This window comes from Oenanthe melanoleuca, chromosome 4 (genome assembly GCF_029582105.1).
Source record: "Oenanthe melanoleuca isolate GR-GAL-2019-014 chromosome 4, OMel1.0, whole genome shotgun sequence".
NCBI lineage: Eukaryota > Metazoa > Chordata > Aves > Passeriformes > Muscicapidae > Oenanthe > Oenanthe melanoleuca.
Window position 1 is genome coordinate 68264967 of NC_079337.1, and position 23987 is coordinate 68288953.

Sequence of the window (23987 nt, forward strand, 5' to 3'; positions counted from 1 at the left end):
ATCCCTGGATTTCTGTTGCTCCGTGGAAACATCCCCATCCTCCTCCAGCCTCGCACCACCCTCAATGCCTGGAAAAAAAATCTTCACTCCAAGTTTCATGGAATTTTGGAATCAGAAATCGGGAATGGTTTGGCTTGGAAGGGACCTTAAAGCTTTCCTTGGTGTTCCAAAGGAAAGTTCTCAAGGACACTCCATGGAATAAGCACCAGAGTCCTTAATCCCAAATTATCTACACCAGGGCATGATCGTGATGGGAATCCTGATTTTTATCCCGATATAAATCCTGGGCAATTCCAAATCTTGGATCTTCTCCCAGTGAGGGAACTTTGGGAAGCTTTTTTAGGAATAAATCCCATGGATCTCATGGCTGCTTCCCTCCCATGGAATTGGAATTCCTGATTTGCTGGGTGGTTTCTCCCACAGGAAAAAATTCCTGAGGCTGTGGGTTGAAGTGCTGGATCCATCTGGGAATAACAACCACAAAAATTCTTCCTTGGGAGGGATCCTGGTGTGGGATCTCCGTTTTCCCAGGATTGTGGGGCTGTCAGTCAGCTGCAGCCCAAAATTCCCACATAAAAGCTTGGAATGTTTTGAGGAGAGCCATAATCCTTGGAAAAATGATGGGCTCAGACATTCCCCACCTGTAATGGGATAAAAGCTCTCAGCGCCAGCCTACGGCTGCACCCGGGAATAAATCATCCCAACCCCTCCTCCCAGGAATTCCGGGATAAACCCAGAGCCATAAATTAGGAGGGAGTGGGAATAGCTCCGCTCCCGAAAGCGGGGACAGGCTTGGGATGTGGGAAATACCCTGCAGGGAGTTGGGATTTCCATGGATCCTCCTCCTGCTGCTCCGGATTTAAACAGAGCTGCTCCTACACCGACCATTCCCAGATTCCTCTGTTGAGGATTTGTCCTGCTCAGCCCCTGGGGGTGTTCCCAGATCCATAAATTCCCGATGCCTGGGAAGTGTTCAGCCCATTCCCTTTGCAGGAAAAACACTTCCAGCCTTTATTTTCCGTTTCTTTCCCTTTTATTTTCCCTCTCTTTTTCCTTCAATTTTCCTTTCTTTTTTTCTTTCTTTTCCCTTTTTCCTATTTTTCCTTTCTTTTTCCTTTATTTTCCCTCTCCTTTTCCTTTCTTTTCCCTCTTTTTTCCCTTTATTTTCCCTCCCTTTTCCCTTCCTTTTTCCTTCCATTTTCCTTTCTTTTTTCCTTTCTTTTTCCTCTCTAGAATGTTAGGAATGTTCTTCGAGTGACCGGCACTGCCTGCTTGGAATGCGGGGAGATTCCATGTTGAAATATTTCCAGAATTGCTGATTTATTATTATAATTATTATTTAATTACTATACCATTATATTAATTAATAGTTGCCACAATAATTGTAACAGAATCACTGTTTTTGATGGGATTGTTAATCCCATTCCAACCTGGGACACTCCCTATCCCAGGTGGATCCAACTTGCTTTGGACACTTCCAGGGATCCAGGGGCAGCCACAGCAAATCTGGGAATTCCATTCCAGCCAGGAATTCCTTCCCAAGATCCCATCCATCCCTGTCCTCCATCTTCTCAGGGAATATTCAAATCCCATTTTCATTCCTGACTTAGCAACCCATCTCTAACACCTAAAAATCCAGGAAAAAATTCCTAAAATTCAGCCACGCTGAGTAACTCCTTAGGTTCCGGGAGCTTCCCAAAAAACGGAAAACTTTCATCTCTTCCTGTGAACATTCCCAAGTTCACTTTGCTCTTCCCTGAACTAAAAAACTCCTCACTCCTCCCCTTTCCAAGCTCCATGTCCCTGGAATATTATCCGTGCCCCTGGAATATTCTGCTCCAGCCTCCTGGAACGTTATTAACAACCCGGGCAATGGAGAGAGCCGTAAATCCCGGCGTCCCCCGGAATTTTACTGCGCTCCGAAGGGCTGGCGTGGCCAGGCTCCACAAATCACCGGGACAAATCGGATTTCTGGGATGGCGTTTCATCAAAGTATTTTACGGCTCTGCCACTCCGGGCTTGGATTTACGGCAGCGGCGGCTCCGCATTGAAATTCAGGGAAAACAGGGAAAATAACTCCGAGGCAGCTCCGAGAGGGAGAACTTTAAAGGATTCTTGGTTTTTTTTCCCAAACTTCCTTGGGAAAGGAGGAGTTTGGGGATCTGCGTGGTTTTGGCTCATCCTGGTTGGCTCAGTGTTGGTTAACTGGAGAAATTGAGGATTCTCCATCCTGGGAAGTGTCCATGGATAGGTTGGAGCTGCCTGGGATAGTGGGAGGTGTCCCTGAACATGGATGGGGTGAGAATGGGATGGGGTTTAAGGTGCCTTCAAAATATTCCAGGATTTTGGAGCCCCTCTGCTGTGGGAGAGCTGGGAATACTCCCCTGGAGAAGGGAAAATTCCAGGGAATGCTCAGAGTCCCTGCAGGAGCTCCAGGAGAGCTGGAATTTGGGACAAGGCCTGGAGGGACAGGACACAGGGAATGGCTCCCACTGGGAAAGGGGAGATGGGGCTGGGATCTTGGGAAGGAATTCCTGCCTGGGCTGCAATTCCCAGATTTGCTGTGGCTGCCCTGGATCCCTGGCAGTGCCCAAGGCCAGGCTGGATCCACCTGGGATAGTGGGAGGTGTCCCTGGGTGGGAATGGGATGGGATTTAGGTCCCTTCCCACCCAACCCATTCCATGATTCCGGAATTCTCTTTACAAAACACTTCCAGGGATGGGAAATCCAAACCTTTCCTGGAAATCTGAACCTGTTTCTCAGAATAGTGAAAGGATTTCCTGATTTTTTCTGATTTCCTTCCCTTTCTCATTTCCCTGAATCCCAGAGTACCTGGACACCGGCTCCTCATCCCAAGAGATATTCCAGGGAATCCCCAGGCTCTGTTCCAGCTCATTCCCACTCATCCCACTTTTCCCTCCTGTATTTTCTTCTCCCAGTGTTTATGCTGGACACACAAGGCTTACAGTTCCTCTTTTCCCACTTTTCCAGGCCTTCATATGCTTTTTTTTTCCCAGAAAACCACATTAAGGGAATTTTTTGGGATGCCTTTTCCCTTCCTCATCCCATCCCTGTCAATCCTCACAGTTTCCCCCTTTCCCATGAGTTTTCCTCCACACTGGTAAAGGATAAAATCCCAATCCTACCTGAAAAGTGGGATGGGAATTCCATGGAAACTCCACCTGCCCAGTGCAGCCTTGGTTGGGAGATTCCTGAGGAAAATTCCAGAGGAAAATTCCAAAGGCAATGACAGCATGTTGAGACCCATGATGGGAGGAATTCCAGCATCCAGCATGCTCTGGAATTCCAGAATTTCACGGAAGAGACTGGGAGAGGAGCAGGAAGGAGATGGCAGAGCTGGGAAGAAAATTCCAGGATTTTCCAGACCTTTGAGGGAGAGGATGATGGGAATTTTGACAGGAATTAAAAACTGGGGTTGTCTGAGATTTAATTAAAGTAAAACCAGTTTTCTGGGCTAAGCCAGACTTTAGTCCTGAGTAGAGCTGAGTTTAATCCACCCTTTCCCTTGGCTGTTTTCCCTGTTTTCCCACACATTCCCACTTTTCCCAGGAGCCAGGAATCCATGAGGTTAATTACCCTGTTAATCATCCCTGTTAATTAACGGGATATCCAACCATTCCTGGGATTCCTTTTGGGATTCTCTGCAGGGTTCAAATCCCAGGAAATGGGGAAAACCCTTTGGAATTTGCAGTGCAGGACAGGCTTGGATTTGATGATCCCAGAGGATTTTTCCAACCTTAAAAATCCTGGGATTCAGGGATTCTTCTTCTTTCAATTCCATCTGGAGGTTGAGAGCAGTTGGAGAGGTGGAATTACCAAAAAACGGATTTATAACTTTAAAACCAGTTTGATCACAATTAAAATCAGATTTTATCATTTTAAATCAGTTTTACTATGATAAAAACTGGGTTTATCTCATTAAAACCAAGTTTATACCACTAAAACCCAGGGTTTAGCATTAAGAACTGGTTTCATCCTTAAAAAACAGTTTATTGTTATAAAATCCTGTTTTGTCATTATAAAAAACAGGGTTTAACATTATTAAAATCAGATTTTATCATTTAAAATCAGGTTTATATCATTAAAAACCAGGTTTATATCACTAAAACCCAGGGTTTAGCATTAAAAAACAGGTTCATCCTTAAAAACCAGGTTTATTGTTATAAAATCCTGTTTTGTCATTATAAAGAGCTGAGTTTATCATTATTAAAAACAGATTTTATCATTTAAATCCAGGTTTATCCTTAAAAACAGGTTTATTGTTATAACAACTGGGTTTTATTGTTTAAAATCAGGTTAATCGTTACAAAAAAAATCCAGGTTTATCTCATTAAAAACAAGGTTTACATCACTAAACCCCAGGGTTTAGCATTAAAAACCAGGTTTATCTTTATTTAAACCAGGATTTAACATTAAAAACCAGTTTTATCATTACAAAAAACAGGGTTTGGCATTATTAAAACCAGATTTCATCATTTAAACCCAGGTTTATCGTGATAAAGCCCCAGGTGTGACCCATAAAAATCAGGTTTGATCTGATCCAGCCCCATCTCCCCTTTCCCAGTGGGAGCCATTCCCTGTGTCCTGTCCCTCCAGGCCTTGTCCCAAATTCCAGCTCTCCTGGAGCCCCTGCAGGGACTCTGAGCATTCCCTGGAATTTTCCCTTCTCCAGGGGAACATTCCCAGCTCTCCCAGCCTGGCTCCAGAATCCTGGAATGGTTTGGGTAAGTGACTTTAAATCCCATCCCATTCCATGTTCAAGGACACTCCCACCATCCCATTGGATCCAATCCCAATGTCCGCCTGGCCTGGGACACTCCCAGGGATCCAGGGGCAGCCACAGCAAATCTGGGAATTGCAGCCCAGGCAGGAATTCCTTCCCAAGATCCCAGCCCCATCTCCCCTTTCCCAGTGGGAGCCATTCCCTGTGTCCTGTCCCTCCAGGCCTCCTTCCCAAATCCCACCTCTCCCTGCCCTCTTTCCCTTTAAGCATTCCCAGAGCTCAGAATCCCCATAAAACCCTTCTCCAATTCCCAAGTTTTTTCCAGGCGGGCGGGAATCCGATCCCAGCCCGTCTGATGAGGTGAGAGCCGAGCCAGGCCCAATTCCCAAGGTGTGAACTCAAACCAGACAGCGCTGGATCCATAACGAAGCCCAGCTGCTCCCGACATTCCCGGGTGGAAAATTCCCGTTCCCTTCGTTCAGCCGGCCGGGATGTGTCAGGAACAGGGTGAGGGTTTCCTGCCCCACACATGGGATGCAGCAATTCCCTCAAAAAAACGGTGTGGGATGAGGGAATGGCTGGGCTGGGAAGGGTTGGGATGGGCTTGGGCCAGCAGCTCCCAGTTAAGGCTCTGGATGATCCTGGGAATGTGTGCAGTGGGATGGGCTGAGATCCCAAAAACCATCCTGGCACACCTGTATCCCATGGGAATCTTATCCAAATCCTGGCCCAGGCACGGGGCTGAGCCTGGACTTGGCAGACGCTAAAGGGCCTGGTTGGAATTTTGGGATGAGTCCATGGAGAGGAGGAGCTCCTCTGCCATGGAACCAGACTGGGAGAGCTGGGAATGTTCAACCTGGAGAAGGGAAAATTCCAGGGAATCCCAGAGTCCCTGCAGGGCTCCAGGAGAGCTGGAATTTGGAACAAGGCCTGGAGGGACAGGACACAGGGAATGGCTCCCACTGGGAAAGGGGAGATGGGGCTGGGATCTTGGGAAGGAATTCCTGCCTGGAATTTGCTGTGGCTGCCCCTGGATCCCTGGCAGTGCCCAAGCCAGGTTGGATCCCCCTGGGATACTGGGAATTGTCCCTGCCTGTGGCAGGAGGTGCAGGTGAAGATTTCACCTTCAGGACAATTAATTATCATTAATGAAGGCTATTAATTAATTAGTTAAATCCCATGTAAGGGCATCTCATACTCCTTTGTTTTCCTTCTTTTCCAAATTTTCCTCTCCCACCTCTCATCCCAAGTTTTCTCTACTTCTCTTTCTAATCCCAAAGCTGGAAAAATTCCCATCAGAGCTCTAAGGAATCCCTCTGAGTCCTCAAATATCCCTAAAAACCAGGAAAATCCTCAGTGACCACTCCAGGGATAAAATCAATAAAAACAGGAATCTTTCAACAAAATGAATAAAATACAGGAATTTTCCCCCCAGAACTTTACAGGACCATCCCAATATCCCGGAGATCTCCACTGCCCGAAATTCCCGGGCTCTGGGAGGTTAAAGTTGCCACAAATCTCATTTGACCTCCTGAATGGAATTAATGAGCCGGAAAACTTCCCGTGGATAATCCAATGAGGTGGATAAAAGGTCCTGAACTCCTTGGCATGAAGTCAGTTCCAAGAGAATTCCCTTTTTCTCTAATCCCTGCTGGCAGAAAGGCCCAATCCAGGTTTTTCCTGGAATTTTGGGGCATTCCTAACCTTGTTGTCTGATTTTTCAGTGGGTTTTTATTTTTGGGAAGCAAAGTTAATAAATTCATAATGAAATTCCTTCTATGTCGATCAAGAGGAAAAAATTCCAAGAAAAAGGGAGGATTTGGTATTCCTGAGTTTATAAATTCCTTGTTTTTTATTCCAACATCCATCAGGAATCTTAAATTTAGGCCGGGATTTGTTGGTGCTGAGTTTAATCCAAATTTAAACCAGTTCAGAGCTCCAGACTGGGAAAATCCTGAATTGCATCCCTGTTTTTAATTGGTTTGGATCTCATAAAATCCATTAATAAATGGAGCCTTTGATGATTTTTTCCAGGATTTTTTATCCCATCCCAAATCCAAAGAAATCCCTCTAAAAATGGGATTTTCCTTCTGGGTTTCACTGGGATTTTACTCCAGAGGGTATAATTCCAGTTTGGAATTGCTGTGCTTTAAGTCAGGATTTACCCAACATTTGGGAATATCCTGGAAAATTCCCTAATTCCAGCTGGTTTTCCACACTCCTGGAATAACAGGGAGAGAGGATTGGCTGTTTGAAGTGCGATTCCTGCAGTTACTAATTTTAATTACAATTACAGATAATTATAATAAATTATAATTAAGAAATACAGAACTCAATTCCTTCCCTTGTTTTTCCTTTCCCCCCTCTTTTCCCCTTTTTCCCCTTTTTTTCCCTTTTCCTGCTTGTTTTCCCTTATTTTCCCCTTTTCCCTTTTTTCCCAATTTTCCCCTTTTCACCTTTTTTCCCTTTTCCCGCTCGTTTTCCCTTATTTTCCCCTTTTCCCTTTTCCCCACTTTTCCCCTTTTCCCCTTTTCCCGCTTGTTTTCCCTTATTTTCCCTTTTTCCCTTTTTTCCCAATTTCCCCCCTTTTTTCCTTTTCCTGCTTGTTTTCCCTTATTTTCCTTTTTTCCCTTTTTTCCCCACTTTTCCCCTTTTTCCCCCTTTTCCCTTTTTTTCCCACTTTCCCCCTTTCCCCTTTTTATCCCTTTTCCCCTTGTTTTCCCTTATTTTCCCTTTTCCCCTTTTCCCAATTTTCCCCTTTCCCCCCTTTTTCCCCCTTTTCCCGATTGTTTTACCTTATTTTCCCTTTTCCCCTTTTTCCCAATTTTCCCCTTTTCCCCCTTTCTCCCCCTTTTCCCACTTGTTTTCCCTTATTTTCCTTTTTCCCCTTTTTTCCCACTTTCCCCTCCCCTTGTTTCCCTGTTTTTCCCTCAGGTTTTTCTCTCCCAAACTTCTTCCCTCGGCATTTTTCCAGGCTGGATAACAAAACCCCAAAGCTCACCCATCATCATTTTCTCCAATACATCACAGGCGGGCAGGGAAGCGAGAAACCCAGGAATGGGATATCCCGGAATATTTAACCACTCCTGACCTCCAGCACCCGGAATTCCGAGCTCACCAACCCCATCATTCCTAACGGACAGCCGGGAATGTCCCCACGGGTGTCCCCAGGGGTTACTCAGGGGTGGCTTCACAATGTGCAAGGATTTGGGATCGTTCCCAGTCCTGGACCCGGAGCCAGGTGTGGAGGCGGAAAATGGGAATGTCACCTCTCCCAGCTCCACTGCACGGTGGGATTAGGCAAGATCCCAGCGTGGTCCCAATTTAATTGAATTCTGTGTCCCGGTGAGGAATTCCTTCAGGGATTCCTGAAGTTCAAGGAGCATTGGCCCAGAAGTTGTTCCTGCGAAAAGATGGATTTGGGAAAGCCATGGGAGAGAGGTCATTAGGGGGTGACCTGTCACCTTCGATCTGTCACCGACATTCCCAACGGGGGGAAAACCACCGGAATATTCTCCTTTGCTAGTGGAAGGAGACATTCCTGTTTATTCTGTTTATTCCATGATTGTTATTTATTTATTAGCACCGATTTAGGTGGGCTGGAATTCCCAGATTTGCTGTGGCTGCCCCTGGATCCCTGGCAGTGTCCAAGGCCAGGCTGGATCCACCTGGGACAGTGGGAGGTGTCCCTGAACATGGATGGGCTGGAATTGGTGGGATTTAAGGTCCCTTCCCACCCAAACCATTCCAGGATTCCACAACTCTGATTTTCTAGGATGAGGGAAAAGATTTTCAGCTTTTTGATCCCAAATCAGCTCTTCCAGGGAAGAGGGAACCTGATCCCTGCTGGGATCCAAAGGGAAAAGTTGGATCCCGCACCAGGATCACGAGGAACGGGCAGGAAATGATCCTGGGAAGTCCCACCTGGACAGCAGGGAGAAATCCTTGGAACAGATCCTGGAGAGGCTGTGGAGTCTCCTCACTGGGAATATTCCAGATCCTGGGATGGCCCCATTGGAGCAGGGAGTGGCACAGAGGAGCCTTTCCATAAATCCCATCAATTCGGAAATTTTTTATATCCCACTGAAGTTGCTGATGGTCCCTTGGGAGAGCCTGGAGCACAAGCTGGAAATCCTGGATTTTATACTCCCAGACTGCAGCAGCAGCAGGAACAAATTTTCATGGAATTTGCTGGAAAAGAACCGTTTTTCCCAAGCCAGCACTGTTTCCCAAGGTTCTTTCAGTCCATAGGAATTTGTCACTTCCCATATTTCCTGATCCCATGAAGGATATTAAGAAGTTTTCCTTGTGAGTCAAGAGGAGGGAAAGAATTCCTTTGGATCAAGAAAACAGGGATGAATTTAAATTGAATTTAAATGGAAACACCAGGATCCAGATGGGACAAATGTCCTTAATAAATTCAACGTTCCCAACATTCCAAAGAGATTCCCTGGCCACGTCAGGCTGCCATGAAAGCTGGAAAAGAAAGATTTTATGGATAGATTCCATAAATTCATTCCATAATTCCATCACTGCCCTGATCCCCTTTGGAATCTTCCCGGATGCTGGAGGGAGATGGAGGAGAGAACTTCAGGAATGATCCGGGTGGGATAATGTGAATCCCAGCAGGGATGCATCCATAGGGATGTTGGATTCCTTCTCAAAGTTCCAGAGGATGGCAAAGAATTCCTGGGAAAGAGGGGGCTGTTCCTGGGATGTGGCTGGGCTCTGGGATAGTGGAAAGGCTGGAATTCTAAGGGAATATAAAATCCAGGGAATCTGGGCCTGGAAGGGATTTCCTCAAACCTTTCCCTTTGGATGTGAGTTCAGGGACAGCTCAGGAATTCCTGACAGGTTTCCACCTGGCATATCCATAAAAATCCAGGGAAAATCCTTTGAAGAGCATCTTTATCCCTAAATCCATGAGGCTTGTTTTCCCCTCTCAAACCTAATCCTGCTTTTCTGGGATTAAAAGCAGGAATTCTTCATCCACCTGGAGACAGCAGGGACAAAAAGTGGTTTCTCCCTTTGGAGATGAATTCCATGGGTTTGAATCCCAGTATCCCAGCTCTGAATCCCATTTTCCTGGCTCTCCTCAGCTCTCCAAGCTCTGGAATAAACAGCTCTGGTCTGAACCTTCATTCCAGTTGTGGTTCCTCCTAAATCAAATTCCATGGAATCACAATATATGGAGACATGTATGAAAGATGATTTCAGTACATGAAATCATGGAATTTTGGAATGGGTTGGGTGGGAAGGGAACCTTGAATCCCATCCCATTCCCACCCCATCCATGGGCAGGGACACCTCCCACTGTCCCAGGTGGATCCAGCCTGGCCTTGGGCACTGCCAGGGATCCAGGGGCAGCCACAGCAAATCTGGGAATTGCAGCCCAGCCAGGAATTCCTTCCCAAGATCCCAGCCCAATCTCCTCTTCCCAGTGGGAGCCATTCCCTGTGTCCTGTCCCTCCAGGCCTTGTCCCAAATTCCAGCTCTCCTGGAGCCTCTTCAGGTGCTCTGAGGATTCCCTGGAACTTTCCCTTCTCCAGGGGAACATTCCCAGCTCTCCCAGAGCAGAGGGGCTCCAGAATCCTGGAATGATTTGGATGGGGGACGGACATTAAATCCCATCCCATCCCATCCCATCCCATCCCATCCCATCCCATCCCATCCCATCCCATCCCATCCCATCCCATCCCATCCCATCCCATCCCATCCCATCCCATCCATGTTCAGGGACACCTCCCACCATCCCAGCTTGCTCCCAGCCCTATCCAGCCTCGCCTTGGACACTTCCTGGGATTTTAGCCCTGCCCTGCTCCAGGTGGGAACACATCCCAGCTCATCCAACCTGGAGTTAATTCCAGCCCTTCCATCCTGCCTGCTCCATCCCAGCTCCATTATTTATTTATCCCTCAAGGGTCTCCTTGAAGCTTTTCCAGCCATCCCAGGGAGGGTTAAATCCGGGAAGAAGAAAGGTAAAGAAATTTCTGGAATGTTTCACAGCGACCACTGAGGGCAATCCAGGGATGAGCGTTAACAAATCCTGACCTGGAAAACTTCACCTCTTCCCGAAAAAATTCCATCAATGCTTTGGCCATATGAGGGCACAATCTCCTTATTTTTAGGATTCCAAGCGGATTCCACAATGGATTTTTGTTTGAAGTGCTTTTCCCTGTGGGAATTCACAGGATGGGATGTGAGGAACCAGAGCAGGATCCAGGGAAAAAAGGATCCCTAAAGCTGGGTGGGTATTTAAGGAAAAGCACATTCCCATGTTTGGATTGCAGGGAATTTTGGGAAGAATGGGAGGAAATAACCAAACCTTGCTTCTGGAGCAGGTAAAACTCAGGATTTTAATGGATTTTAAAGGAAAACTCTTGGCACAGGGGGGTTGGTTTGTTCCCTTTGGATCCTGGAACTTCTCCACAGGTTCCTGAGGATGGAATTCTTGGAGCTTCCCTAAAACTGCCAGGTAAAGGTGATTCCACAGCTCTGAGGAATTCCAGGGATAAGCAGAGGTGTCCAGTCCCTTTATCCCTCCTCTGGAATCTCCCACTCATTCCTTTGTCAGTCATTCCTTAATCCTCTCCTGGTGGGTTTTTGGGTTTTTTTCCCCCAAGGGTTTTCCAGTTCTCCCTTCCTCCCTGCAGGAATTCTTCATTCCTGATATTCCTAACATCTGGCCCGGGGTTCTTTTCCATGCCTTATCTCCTTTGGGAAGAACAGTGTTTCCCATGATCCCTCCCCTCCTCATTCCCACTCGTCCTGCTTGGAATTTTAACCCCATTTGGGAAGCAGCTTTGGGCAAAGACATGGCATTAAATAAGACCACCCTCTTCATCCCAAAAAATCCCCAGGAGTGGTTTTTCCCCTTGGATTTGGAAGGGAACAGAGGAAAGAAACAGAAATGGGGATAATTTATAGGATCAGGAATTTGCTGCTGGAAATGGGAGATATCCCTTTGAACCACCCCTGTCCCTGACAATTCCCATTCCCAAAATTACCTTTGAATTCCACCCCTCTTCCCTGTTTTGTTTTGTTTTGTTTTGTTTTTTTTTGTTTTTGCTTTGTTTTGTTTTGTTTTGTTTAAATCCACCAAAAAGGAACCAGGGAATAAAAACGTATGGAATAAATCAGGGGAAAAATAATAAAAAATATCCTTCCCAGATTTTCCACCATGCCAGCAATGCAAGGTCGAATTTTCTTTTCCTTGTATTCTTTGGGAGCAGAATTAAATCAGAATCCATCTTTTTTTTTTTTTTTTTTTTTTTTCAGGATCGTTGCTCATCCTCCTCTTTCTCCGGGTTGGTTTGTGCATCTCCAGGAGCTCCTCCTGCAACCCCCCTTGGAAAAGCTGGAATTCCAGCTGCTTTTTGGTGGCACTTGGACGGTTGCACATGGAAAAGGTCAGGAGGGATGGGAACAGTGAGTCAGGCAGGGAGGGAAAGGAAACAGGAGCTTTTCCAACTGAAATCCCGCCACGGATCCCGCATGATTCCAGAGGCAAAATCAATCCCAGGCGTTCCGTGTTGCTGTTGACATTCCCAATTCCAGAGGGATTTGAGGCCGTGGGGACAGCTCACGTCCGAGTCAAAGTGACCCAAGTGCCGTGAAAAACCATGGAAGTGGGAATCTTTTTGGGATGAGTCAGCAGCCACGGCTTCCAGAAGCCGTGTGGTGAACCCAAAATATTCCACAGGCTTTCTTAAGGAATGAGTCCATTCCGGAGAGGTCGGATCCGGTGCTAAATTTAAGCTCCAAGACCTCTCCTGGATTGGGAATGGCCATTCCTTGCTGGGCTGTGGTGGGAGTTGGGAATTCCAGCCCTGCTCAGGGAGCTTTTCCAGTGGATTTTCCTGTGTTCCCAATGCTCAGGTGCTTCCTGATCCTGACTCTGGCATTCACAGAATCATGGAATGGGTTGGGATGGACATTAAATCCTATCCAATTCCAATCTGGGAACAATTCCCACTGTCCCAGGTGGATCCAACCTGGCCTTGGGCACTGCCAGGGATCCAGGGGCAGCCACAGCAAATCTGGGAATTCCAGCCCAGGCAGGAATTCCTTCCCAAGATCCCAGCCCAATCTCCCCTTTCCCAGTGGGAGCCATTCCCTGTGTCCTGTCCCAAATTCCAGCTCTCCTGGAGCCCCTGCAGGGACTCTGGGATTCCCTGGAATTTTCCCTTCTCCAGGGGATCATTCCCAGCTCTCCCAGCCTGGCTCCAGAGCAGAACAGCTCAAGAATCTTGGAATAGTTTGGTTTGGAAAAGACCTTAAATCCCATCCCATTCCACCGGCAGGGATGCCTCCCCCATCCCATGTGGATCCAGCGTGGCCTTGGACACTTCCAGGGATCCAGGGGCATCCACAGCAAATCTGGGAATTCCATACATGGAGTTTGGAGCCCACAGGGCTCAGGGATCCATGGAAACAGCCAGGATCCATCTGGAGGTGGAGATGTGATCCTCAGGAACAAAATGGGACCAGGAATGGTGGCCAAGGTGTCTCTCCACAGGATCTTGGGAAACAACACCTGGTACTTCCATAAATTTATTTCCTAAATTTGCTGCTGCCTTTTCCTGCTTTAATTCCAAATAAATCCCTTTTCCTCCTGCTGGAACTGGGAATAGGAAGTGAAGGCAACTTATTCCCACTTTTCTTGGCTTGGTTTTGTCATTAATTAGGGCTGGAGCACTTAATGATTAATATTAATTAATGGATATTTTATAATTATTCACCAAAGAGGCAACAACAATCCAGATAAAATTCCAAGCCAGGAAAATGAGAAGGGGGAGAGTTCAGGAAGGGAAGATTCCAAAGATCTTCAGGAATAGCTGGAAAATGGGAGAGAAATCAAGGAAAAAGGTCCTGGCAGATGTGGGGGTGGGAAATTGGGAAAATCCGAAGGGAAGGGTTTTAGTAGGAAAAGCATCTGGATAAAATTAGAGTGGAAAAGTGCTCGAGAGAGAGAAAGAGAGGAACAAAAATTTTATGGGATTCACCAACAAATCCCGCTCTGTTTTTTAGGAAAAAAGCCCCAAATCCAGGGGTTATTTTTATCCTCCTTCCCAAATAAAAGGAGCGAAATTCCAAAAAAAAAACCCGGAGAAAAAGAAGCGGAGAAAGTCTTTCCTTTCTCCTCAGCTCCTGTGGAAAAATCCCCTGATCCCCCCTTTATGAAGCCATAAAAAAACTTGGAAGTCTCTCCTGGCAGATGCTGGCAGGGCTGGTGTTGGAGGCTCAGATTTTTTGGGATCAGAGGGTTTGGAAAAGAGTTTGGCTTTGGAATTGTTCTTAAAGGTCAGCGGGGTGGGGAAGGGAAAAAAGCAGAGCCGGGATCTTTTCCTGCTGGATGCAGCCAGGGAGCTCCTGGTGACATCTTGGAATGATGCCTCCTGTGGAACAGGGAATTCCAGGATTTATTTTTATTTTTTCTTTTTTTTTTTTTTTTTGGGAATGGCCAAACCAAGGATTTCCCTTACACCCGAGGAGCCTAAATCCATAAGGTTGCTCCATTCATTCAGAATTCCAGGCCAAATTCCCTCTGGCTTCTCCTCAAGTCCAAGCCTGAAGAGGCCAACCTCATTTTTCCCTCTCCAAGAGCCTCTGGTTTTCCCTTGGAAAGAGAAAATTCCCAATTTTGGTGCTCACAGCAATTCCAAGGTGGAATCCATTGTTTATCCCACATCTCCGATAGATCCCATGCTGCTTCTTCCTAAAAATTCCTTTGGAAAACAGGAGGAATCAAACCAGAGCCAGGGAGTCACATGTGGGTAGGAACAATGCAGCTCTGGGATAGAAATTCCCACATTCCAGCCATTCCAAACATTCCCTGAGGAGCCATCCCAGGGAAAGCTGAGGTGGAACTCAGGGACTGGTGAAAGATGGGATCACCACCCAAAATTTCAAGGAAAGTCTCCAAAATGGGTAAATCCATGACATTCCAGCTTTTTTTCTTCCATGCTTGGAACTGCAGGTTTGCTTCCCCAAGGCATAGGGAATTGAGAAATTCCTGATTTTAGGGAAAAGGGGGGGAAAAGGAGCTGGAATTCCTGAAATTGAGACACAGGAAACTGACCTGAGTGTGGTTGCTAATTCCAAGCAATTCCCAAATTCCTGGTTGTGGCCTAGATCCAGGTAAAGAAGCACAGGTGGCTTCCCATGGGCCTTGAGGGATTTTTTAGGATAATATTCCAAAGGAAACTTCCCTGTCGGAGCACTCCGGAGTACCTCTGGATATGGAGACACTTCAAAATCAAATTCCAGCTTTCCAAAGGGAAAAGATTTCCAGGATAATTTTCCATGGATAAAATACTAAATTCATCCCTCTCAGCCTTGTTCCAGGCGAAGAATCCAGGGAATTCCAACCTAAGGAATGCCAACCAACCTATGGAATCCACCCTGCATTCCATGGGGGTGGGTGCTCAAATTTTGACAGCTGCAAATTGGGATTTCAGGGGAAAAGTTCCAAGAAATCCCAAGTTTGGACATTCCTACCTGCCTTGGAAAATCCATAAGGAATCAGACCTGGATGTTGGAAGCTGAGCTCCTTTCCAGCATTTTTCATGGGAAATCTGGGGAAGGGCAGCCTGCTCCAGCCAGGGATGTGTCCTTGTTTTCTCTCTTTGGGAATTCCGAGCTTTTCCAGCTGCTCCTGTTCTGCTGGTTCAGGAGGGAATCCAATTGTAAGATTTGGGAAATAAGGAATAAAATTTGGGAAGACACACTGCAAGGTAAGTGCCACAACGTCTGAAACAGGGACAGAGTTAAATTAAAATTAATTAAAATTAATTAAGAATCCCAAATTAGGAAGATTTAACCCCAGACCACTTCCAGGCCAGGAGCTGCGCCTGGACAAGGCTGTTCCCATTTTTCCTTGCTCCAATATGACTCTCATTGGATTTTTTTTCCCCAGTGGTTTTAGCTGGAATTTGGGCCCATCTCTTTGGGATGAGGAAATAATTCAGGTTAAATTCAGCACTGGAGATGCAGCTGTTCTGGGATTTCTCCTGACTTTCCCTGGATTTTTCCTCGTTTTTCCCCACCCTCCCTTTTTTCCTGCCCCTTCCCTGCCTTTGCTCCCTCCCCTTTTTATCCCCCCTCTTTTTCTCCCATTTCCCCTCTCTTTTTTCTCCATTATTCCCCTTTTGTTCTTCTTTTTTCCTTCTTTCTTTCCTCCTCATCTTTCACTTTTCTCTGATTTTTTCCTCCTTTTTTTCTTTTTTCCCCCCATTTTTCTCCTCCTTTTTTTTCTCCTTTTTCTCCATTTTTCTCTTTTTGCTCTCTTTTCCCCTCTCTTTTTTTCCTTTTATTTTCCCTTTTCCTCTTTTTATTTTCCCTTTTTCTCTTTTTTCTCCCTTCTTTTTCTCCCTTATTCTCCTTTTTCTCCTTTTCTTGATTTTTTCTCCTTTTATTCCCGTTTTTTTTCCTCCTTTTATTTCCTCTGTTTTTACCCTTTTCTTTTTTCTCTTTCCTTTTTTCCTTCTTTTTGTCCTCCTTTTTCTTCTCTTCTTTCTATTTAATTTTGTCCATTATTTTCCCTTCCCCTTCTTTTGTACTCCTTTTTTTCTCCCTTATATTTCTTTTTCCCGTTTTTCCCCTTTCCCCTTTTTTTTTCCCCTTTCTCCTTTTTTTTCCCCTTTTCCATCCATTTTTCCTATTTTTTTCCTCCCTGTTTTTCTCCTTTTCCTCCCTCCACCACTTTTCCCTCCTCCACCCAATCCTAACAATTTTGGCCACTGTGTTCCCTGCTTTCCAAAATTCCATCTGCTATTCCCACAGAAATCCAGCTGCTCTTGGCTGACTCAGAGGCTTTAGGAAGATTTTCTTGAATAAATCCATGGATTGGCTTTGTTGCCATCCTGATGGGTTTTGTCACGGACACCGGGAATTGTTTTATTCTGGAATGATTTTTCCAGGTCACTCCGTGTTCTTTTTCCATGGATTCCCTGAACCTTCAGACACATCTTGGTGGACAATCCCATTCCAACGTGGCCTTGGGCACTGCCAGGGATCCAGGGGCAGCCACAGCAAATCTGGGAATCCCAGCCCAGGCAGGAATTCCTTCCCAAGATCCCAGCCCCATCTCCCCTTTCCCAGTGGGAGCCATTCCCTGTGTCCTGTCCCTCCAGGCCTTGTCCCAAATTCCAGCTCTCCTGGAGCCCCTGCAGGGACTCTGAGCATTCCCTGGAATTTTCCCTTCTCCAGCTGAACATTCCCAGCATTCCCAGCCTGGCTCCAGCCCTGGAGCAGCTCTTTTCTCTGGATTCTCCACAACACCCCCACATCCTTCCTATATCCCATCTCCACTCATGACCTCCATAAAAATCTAGGAATTCCCACACTGGATCCACAGGTACTTCTGGCTGGGAATCTCCTTCCTAAAAAACTCCACCATGAGGAGAACCAGGCTGGAAAACCACACTGCAATTCCAAGGCCACGATCCCAAATGCCAGGGGCTGGAGTGAGGATAAGCAGCCGAAAGAAAACCTGGAGGAAGGAGGGGAAGAGCCAGAGGTGAAAGATCTGGGATAGTTTGGGATGAGTCACGTTGGGAATGAGTCAGCAGCGTCCTGCTGCTGTTCTATCCCGGGATTTATAAACAAGCTCCTGCTCCCAAGGACACTGAGGGAATTTTTCCGCTCTGGACCTGGGGCAGGGATTAGTTGACATCTTGTGGGTTGAGGACTCCGTGTCCTTTCCAAAAAACAAACAAACAAACAAACAAACAAAAAAACAAACAAACAAACAAAAAAAAAAAAAAAAAAACAAAAAAAAAAAAAAAAAAGGAGGAGAAATCCTACAGGATCATTTGGATAATAAAGCATGGCCCACGATGAGCCAGGGATGCTTTAATCCAGAAAGGAAAAGAAAGAAAATGGGAATTTTGGGATTTGTGACTTTTCCGCCCTTTTATCACGGTTTTTGTTCCATTTGTGATGTCGGAATTCCTTCCGATCCATAAAAAACGTGGAGATTCCATGCTGTGACATCACTCCGGCATTCCTACATCCCAGGTCCTTGGAATTCCTGCGTCTCAGCTTCCTTCCTGATGTTGGAATTGTAGGAAAATATCCCTGGAAAAGTCTTGGAGAGGTCACCTGGAATCGTGTCCTGTGTCCGAAGCCTCCCAAGGGTTTGGATAATCTATTTTTAGAACTTGGAATTCTATCCCTGAATTCAAGGCTCTTTTTTCCACATTGCCACTGGATTTGTTCAGTTTTCCCAGTGGAATCCACATAATCCTTAAAATGCCTTAAAAGCTTGGGAATTTCGCCCCTTGATTTCATGGGAAGGAATTATTTTGTTTTTTGTTTGGAATTGCTGGTTGATCCCGTTGTTCCAGAGAGTTTTTCCATTGGCAGACTTCAAATTATTCTCTGGAAATGCCAAAGCTTGTAATTTTGGGATAATTAAGGTTGGGAAAGATCTCCAAATCCATCAAATCCAACCTTTGACTGGATTTAGTGTCCTGCTGGATTTCACGTCCAAAGAGGAGCAGAAATGGAACTTGGGAATAAACTTGGGAAGGGAGAACATGGATTTTTAGTCCCATTTTCCCAGATTTCCTGCAGGGCTTTTGGCTCTTCTCCTGATACTCTTGGAAGTGGCTCAGTGTCCACTTTCCATGGGAAAAAATTCCTCTGGGAAAAATTCCTTCCCTCAAAGACTGGTCAAGCACCGGAACAAACCTGGAATCAGCGTCCCTGGAAGTGTCCCAGTGGATATTTCGGCATATGGATTTGTGGACGTTGTGGTGTTTGCTCAAATGTTGGATTTGATGGATTTGCCAGATTAACCAGGGATAACCTGGAAGTGTCCAAGGCCAGGCTGGACACTGGGGCTCGGATCCATCAGGGATACAGGAAGGTGAGGGATGGAATGGGATAAATTCCCAGGTCTCTTCCCACCTCAACCATTCCATGATTCCTGGGACAAACCTTTGGGATGCAGAGGATTCTCCTTGTCCTCACCACACAGTTTTTCCCTGGATACAGCTGGAAGAGCCCTTCCCAAATTCTCCTGGCCCATTTCCCAGCTGAGACACCAGGAATAACAATCCCAGTGGGAAAAGGAGCATCCCCCACTCCTTCCCCAATCCCAACATTTTTGGGATTGAATTTGGAAAGGGGTCCTTATCCAAAAAAACAAACAGGGAGCTCAGTGATTCCTCAGGAATGCTGGGGAAGGGACCTGGGAGCTGCTGGAATCCTGGGATTTGTTCCAACAGCCTCATCCCAGTTTTCTTCCCATTCTCCTGATCCCAACCCAGCTGTTCCGTGCAACAGTGCTCCACCCCTAAAATCCATAGGAACGAGAATCTCCTGCTTTTCCAGGGATTTTCTCCCCCTCCAGCATGTGCAAATCCAGGTCCAGCCCCACTGCTCCCAAATCCAGGCGAATCCATCCAATCCCAGCTCCGGTAGCTGCCCAAAATTTCCGGAGTTTTTGCAAGAGCCTTCGTCAGGGAGAAAAAATTTCCTGGAAACCTCAGCGAGCCTGAAAAAGCGGGATTGGGATGGGGGCTGGGAAGAGAGGGGAGGAGGGAGCGCGGTCAAGGCCGGGGCAGGAGTTCATGGAGTTGGAGGTTTTGTGGGAATGTTTTGTTTGTTCTGGATTAGGCCGCGGATTCCTGAAGGAAAACACGCTCGGCTCTAACAGGGCCGGGGAGAAGGGATTGGAATGGGGATGGAAACAAGGCAAAGGAGGATTTGGGAGTGGGGGAAAATCGGGATTGAGGATGAGGGAGGCGAATCTCAGTGGAGTAAAAGAAGGGGGAATTGTAACCCGAAAAATTCCCACAGAGTGGGAGAATCCCAAGGAAGGAGCAACAGCCCCACTGCAGGGATGTCTGGATCCTGACAGGTTATCCCAGCTCCCAGAAAATCCTTGGGATACAGGAACAGCTCCTCTCCAGGGATCCAGGGGCAGCCACAGCAAATCTGGGAATTCCAGCCCAGGCAGGAATTCCTTCCCAAGATCCCAGCCCCATCTCCCCTTTCCCAGTGGGAGCCATTCCCTGTGTCCTGTCCCTCCAGGCCTTGTCCCAAATTCCAGCTCTCCTGGACCCCATTTAGGGTCTCTGAGGATTCCCTGGATTTTTCCCTTCTCCAGGGGAACATTCCCAGCTCTCCCAGCCTGGCTGCAGAGCAGAGGGACTCCAGAATCCTGGAGCATTTTCCCCTCCTCCACAGCAACCCACGGATGAAGTGGGAACAGCCCCTTTTTCCAGGAAGGATATATTTCCCTGAAATACCAGCCATATCCACAGCAATTCCCAGATTTTGGAATCTCTTGGAAGGTGATGTTTGGATAATTTTCCCTTTTTCCCTCCCTCCTTCCTGCTTTTCCTCCTTTCCATCCTTCACTTTGTCTCTCCAGAGGGAAATGTTTCGCTTCCAGGATTTCCAGGATTTCTTTTTCCCGATTTTTCCTTGGTGTTGTTCCTGACGGCTCCCACTGGAATTGCTCCACCACAACCATCAGGAGAGTCGGGAGAGACTCCAACATAATTTTTCCAGTTTTCCCATGGGGTTTGTGGCACAGGGAATGTGTGATGCGGGAAGAGGCACAGGATTGGCTCATCCCAGCTGGGATTCCAATGGGTGGGATGGAAGCATTCCCAAATTCCCTTAAAATCAGCATCTTCCATGACCTTGGAGCCTCTATCCCTTGGGAATGAGTGATGCCATTATCCATGATTACAGCAGGAAAATCAGGTTGTCCCAAATTCCCTCTTAGGCCTCCTTTCCACTTAATAGGAAGAGACTCCAAAGTTATCCGCAGGGAATTCCAATGCCTCATAAAACAATTCCCCAAATCACGGAGTTTTTTTCTCTGGGAATTTGTGGGATAACTGCCTGCCACGGGATTTCTCCAGTCCCAAATCTGGGGACCCCAATAAATGATCCATCCCTAATTAAAATCCTTAAATAAATGCTTAAAGGAGGAATTTCCCACCTTCAAATCCATAAACCCATTGAAAAACAAGGAAAAATGCAGCCGGGTTTTCAGGGAAAACAAATCATGTTTTTGTGTGCCCCAAATTCCATTTTCCAAGGAATAAAAATTTCCAGGGAATGTTTGGTGCCTGGCCTGAGTGTCACTGCCATTCCAGGGACATGGAATTCCAGGAAAATGGTCAACACTTTTTCCAGCTCTGTTTGCTCCCAGCTGATCCTGCTCCTGTAATTCCCAAATCCCAAATCCCAAATCCTTCCAGGTTATTTTTCTGAGCTGTTTCAGGTCCTCTTTCTCCAGCAATTTTTTTTTCCAAGATTTTGGGCCTTCTTTTCCCATTGTTTTTTTTCCTGTCCTCATCCTTATCCCACTTTCGTGTTTCTTTTCCAGGATTTCTTCCTTCTTTTTATCCGGATCTATAATGAAGGGGTTTAATCGGAATTGAGGAAAAATATAGGGAATAAATTCTTCCCTGGGAAAGTGAGGGGCTGGGATGGAATTCCCAGAGAAGCTGTGGCTTCTCCTGGATCCATGGAAGTGTCCAAGACCGGGTTGGACAAACCTGGGATAGCAGAAGGGAATTGGAACCAGGTCCTTTCCCACCAAATCAGTTTGGGATTCTGGGATTCCCTAAGTTCAGAGTGACTGAAGGGACAAGGGACTGAAATTTGGGATAAATCCATTAAATTGCACATTCCCCCAGGGAATCTGACAGAAGAATAAATATGGATGGAGAAGAACTTTGGAATTTTTAGAAGGAAAAGGAAACTATGCTCCCTATAAAAGACAGGATTTGGGAATGTTGTCTGGAAATTTCAGCCTCTCCCTTTCCTTCAGATGCTGGAAAGAGAATTCCCATAAATTTTAAAGAGCTCCCAGCACTAAGGAAAACCTCCCTAAGGAAAATCCTAACGGCACAATTCCCTTTTCTGCTTCATCAGGATGTGCAAGGAAAATATCCCTGGAGCTGTTCCCACTGTGGGAATTCCATGAAGGAACAACCAGGGAGATACCCATGGAATCCTGGAATGGTTTGGCTTGGAAGGGACCTCAAGGACCATCTAATTCCAAGCCTTCCATGGACAGGGACAGTATTCCTGGGGGAACAAACTTTTCCAGGTGTTTTTTATCCCATCCTGCTGAATCCAGGAAAAAACCAGCTCTGGGAGGAGCCAGGGAAATCCCTGAGGAGAGGTTCCCTACTCCAGGATATTTCTTTGGGCAGCCCTAGGGAAGAAGGAAGCAGATCCAAGTCTGGCTGGAAGTGGCATTTCCAGGAGGGAATGTTCTCCATCGGGTTCCAGAGCAGGATCTCGCCAGGCTCCAGCAGCCTTGGATTATCCAGATGGGAATTCATCCAGAGCATCCAAAGCCTGGAGCTTGACGGGATCCAAGCATTTGTTTGGAAGGAGCTGCATGGAAAAAAACCTGAGGAAAAAAATAGGGGGAAAAAAAGGAAAAGAGAATAAAAAATAAGAGTCATTCCTTAAATCCTCCAAAATTCCCAATTCCAGGTGATCTCCAAGGAAAAAAATAGGATTTTCATCTTGGTTCAATCCCAAATTTTGGTGTTCAAGAGGCCCCATGTCCCTCTGATCCCCATCCCAAATTCCTCCCATCCCCTTTCCCTGGGCTATTCCCAACCTTGGAACCAGGGAACCCAATATGTCTCAGCAACTGCTGCATGGAATTGGATCCTTGGGAAGGCTCCAACCCGAGGGATTTTTGGGAATGATGGAGCTTCTGTCACTGCTGTCTGGATGAGGGGATGAGCTGGAAACCCTTTGGAATGTTGTGGGATTGGGGGATTCTCTTGTGGGATGTGGCATTCCCACCTCTTGCTCTTCCCTTTTTTTCCTCTGGCCATGCCTGAGTTTTTGCCGGGATTTGGGATCTAAATTCCATTCTGAAACTCCTGTCCCAGCCACACATCCAAGTTTCCTGTGGAACCAATTTATCCAACCAGGATTCCAGTTGGGAATGCCGCTCTCCCTAGGGAGGCTCTGGATTTATCCCTGAATGGAGAAAACCCAGAATTCCTGCTGGAATCATGGCAATGTTGGAGCTGCTTCCAGGAATTTCTCACCCATTTAAGGAGGGAATGAAGGAAAGGAGGGAGGCAGGAATAGGGAATTTTTCCTCTATCCTGATGTTTCCCACACGGATCCCAACCTCCCTCCCAGACCCCATTCCCACCGGGAAGCCTCCCAGCCTTTCCCTGCCAGGGATTCTTCCGATCTTCGCCGTTCCTGAAATCACAACCAGATGGGCCTGGAGCAGCTCTGACTCAGACTCCGACATCACCATCCCGAAAATCCGGCTCCCGGCAGGAATTCTCTCCCCTCCCCCCGGGACCTCATCCCGCATCCATGAGGAGGTGACTCAGTGCCTGATGATCCATTGGCTGAGCCAAGCACGGATCCAGGCGGGATGAGGCCAAAGGGCATCCAGGATTCTCTTTTCATGGAAATTCATCCATTTTTCTCTGAAATCCGTATTCTTGGAAAAGCCGGAGCTTTCCCTGGGAGCAGCCAGATTTGACATTCCGAGGGTTGTTCCTTTCCTCTTTCCATAAATTCTTTTTAATGCTTTAAATTCTCCTTTCATTTTCTTTTCTTTCTTTTTAAAATTCCCTCCATGAATGCAAATTCCATGAAATAAAGTTTGGGAAAATTGTTCTTGCTTCTAAAAACCAAGAGTGAAACTCCAGCTCCTAAACCTTGAACTCAGCTTAGGGAGCACATTCCAGCTCCAGAGCTTTTAGTCCAGGGCTTTTTCCGAGGAAAGCCCTTCCCTTCCCTTCCCTTCCCTTCCCTTCCCTTCCCTTCCCTTCCCTTCCCTTCCCTTCCCTTCCCTTCCCTTCCCTTCCCTTCCCTTCCCTTCCCTTCCCTTCCCTTCCCTTCCCTTCCCTTCCCTTCCCTTCCCTTCCCTTCCCTTCCCTTCCCTTCCCTTCCCTTCCCTTCCCTTCCCTTCCCTTCCCTTCCCTTCCCTTCCCTTCCCTTCCCTTCCCTTCCCTTCCCTTCCCTTCCCTTCCCTTCCCTTCCCTTCCCTTCCCTTCCCTTCCCTTCCCTTCCCTTCCCTTCCCTTCCCTTCCCTTCCCTTCCCTTCCCTTCCCTTCCCTTCCCTTCCCTTCCCTTCCCTTCCCTTCCCTTCCCTTCCCTTCCCTTCCCTTCCCTTCCCTTCCCTTCCCTTCCCTTCCCTTCCCTTCCCTTCCCTTCCCTTCCCTTCCCTTCCCTTCCCTTCCCTTCCCTTCCCTTCCCTTCCCTTCCCTTCCCTTC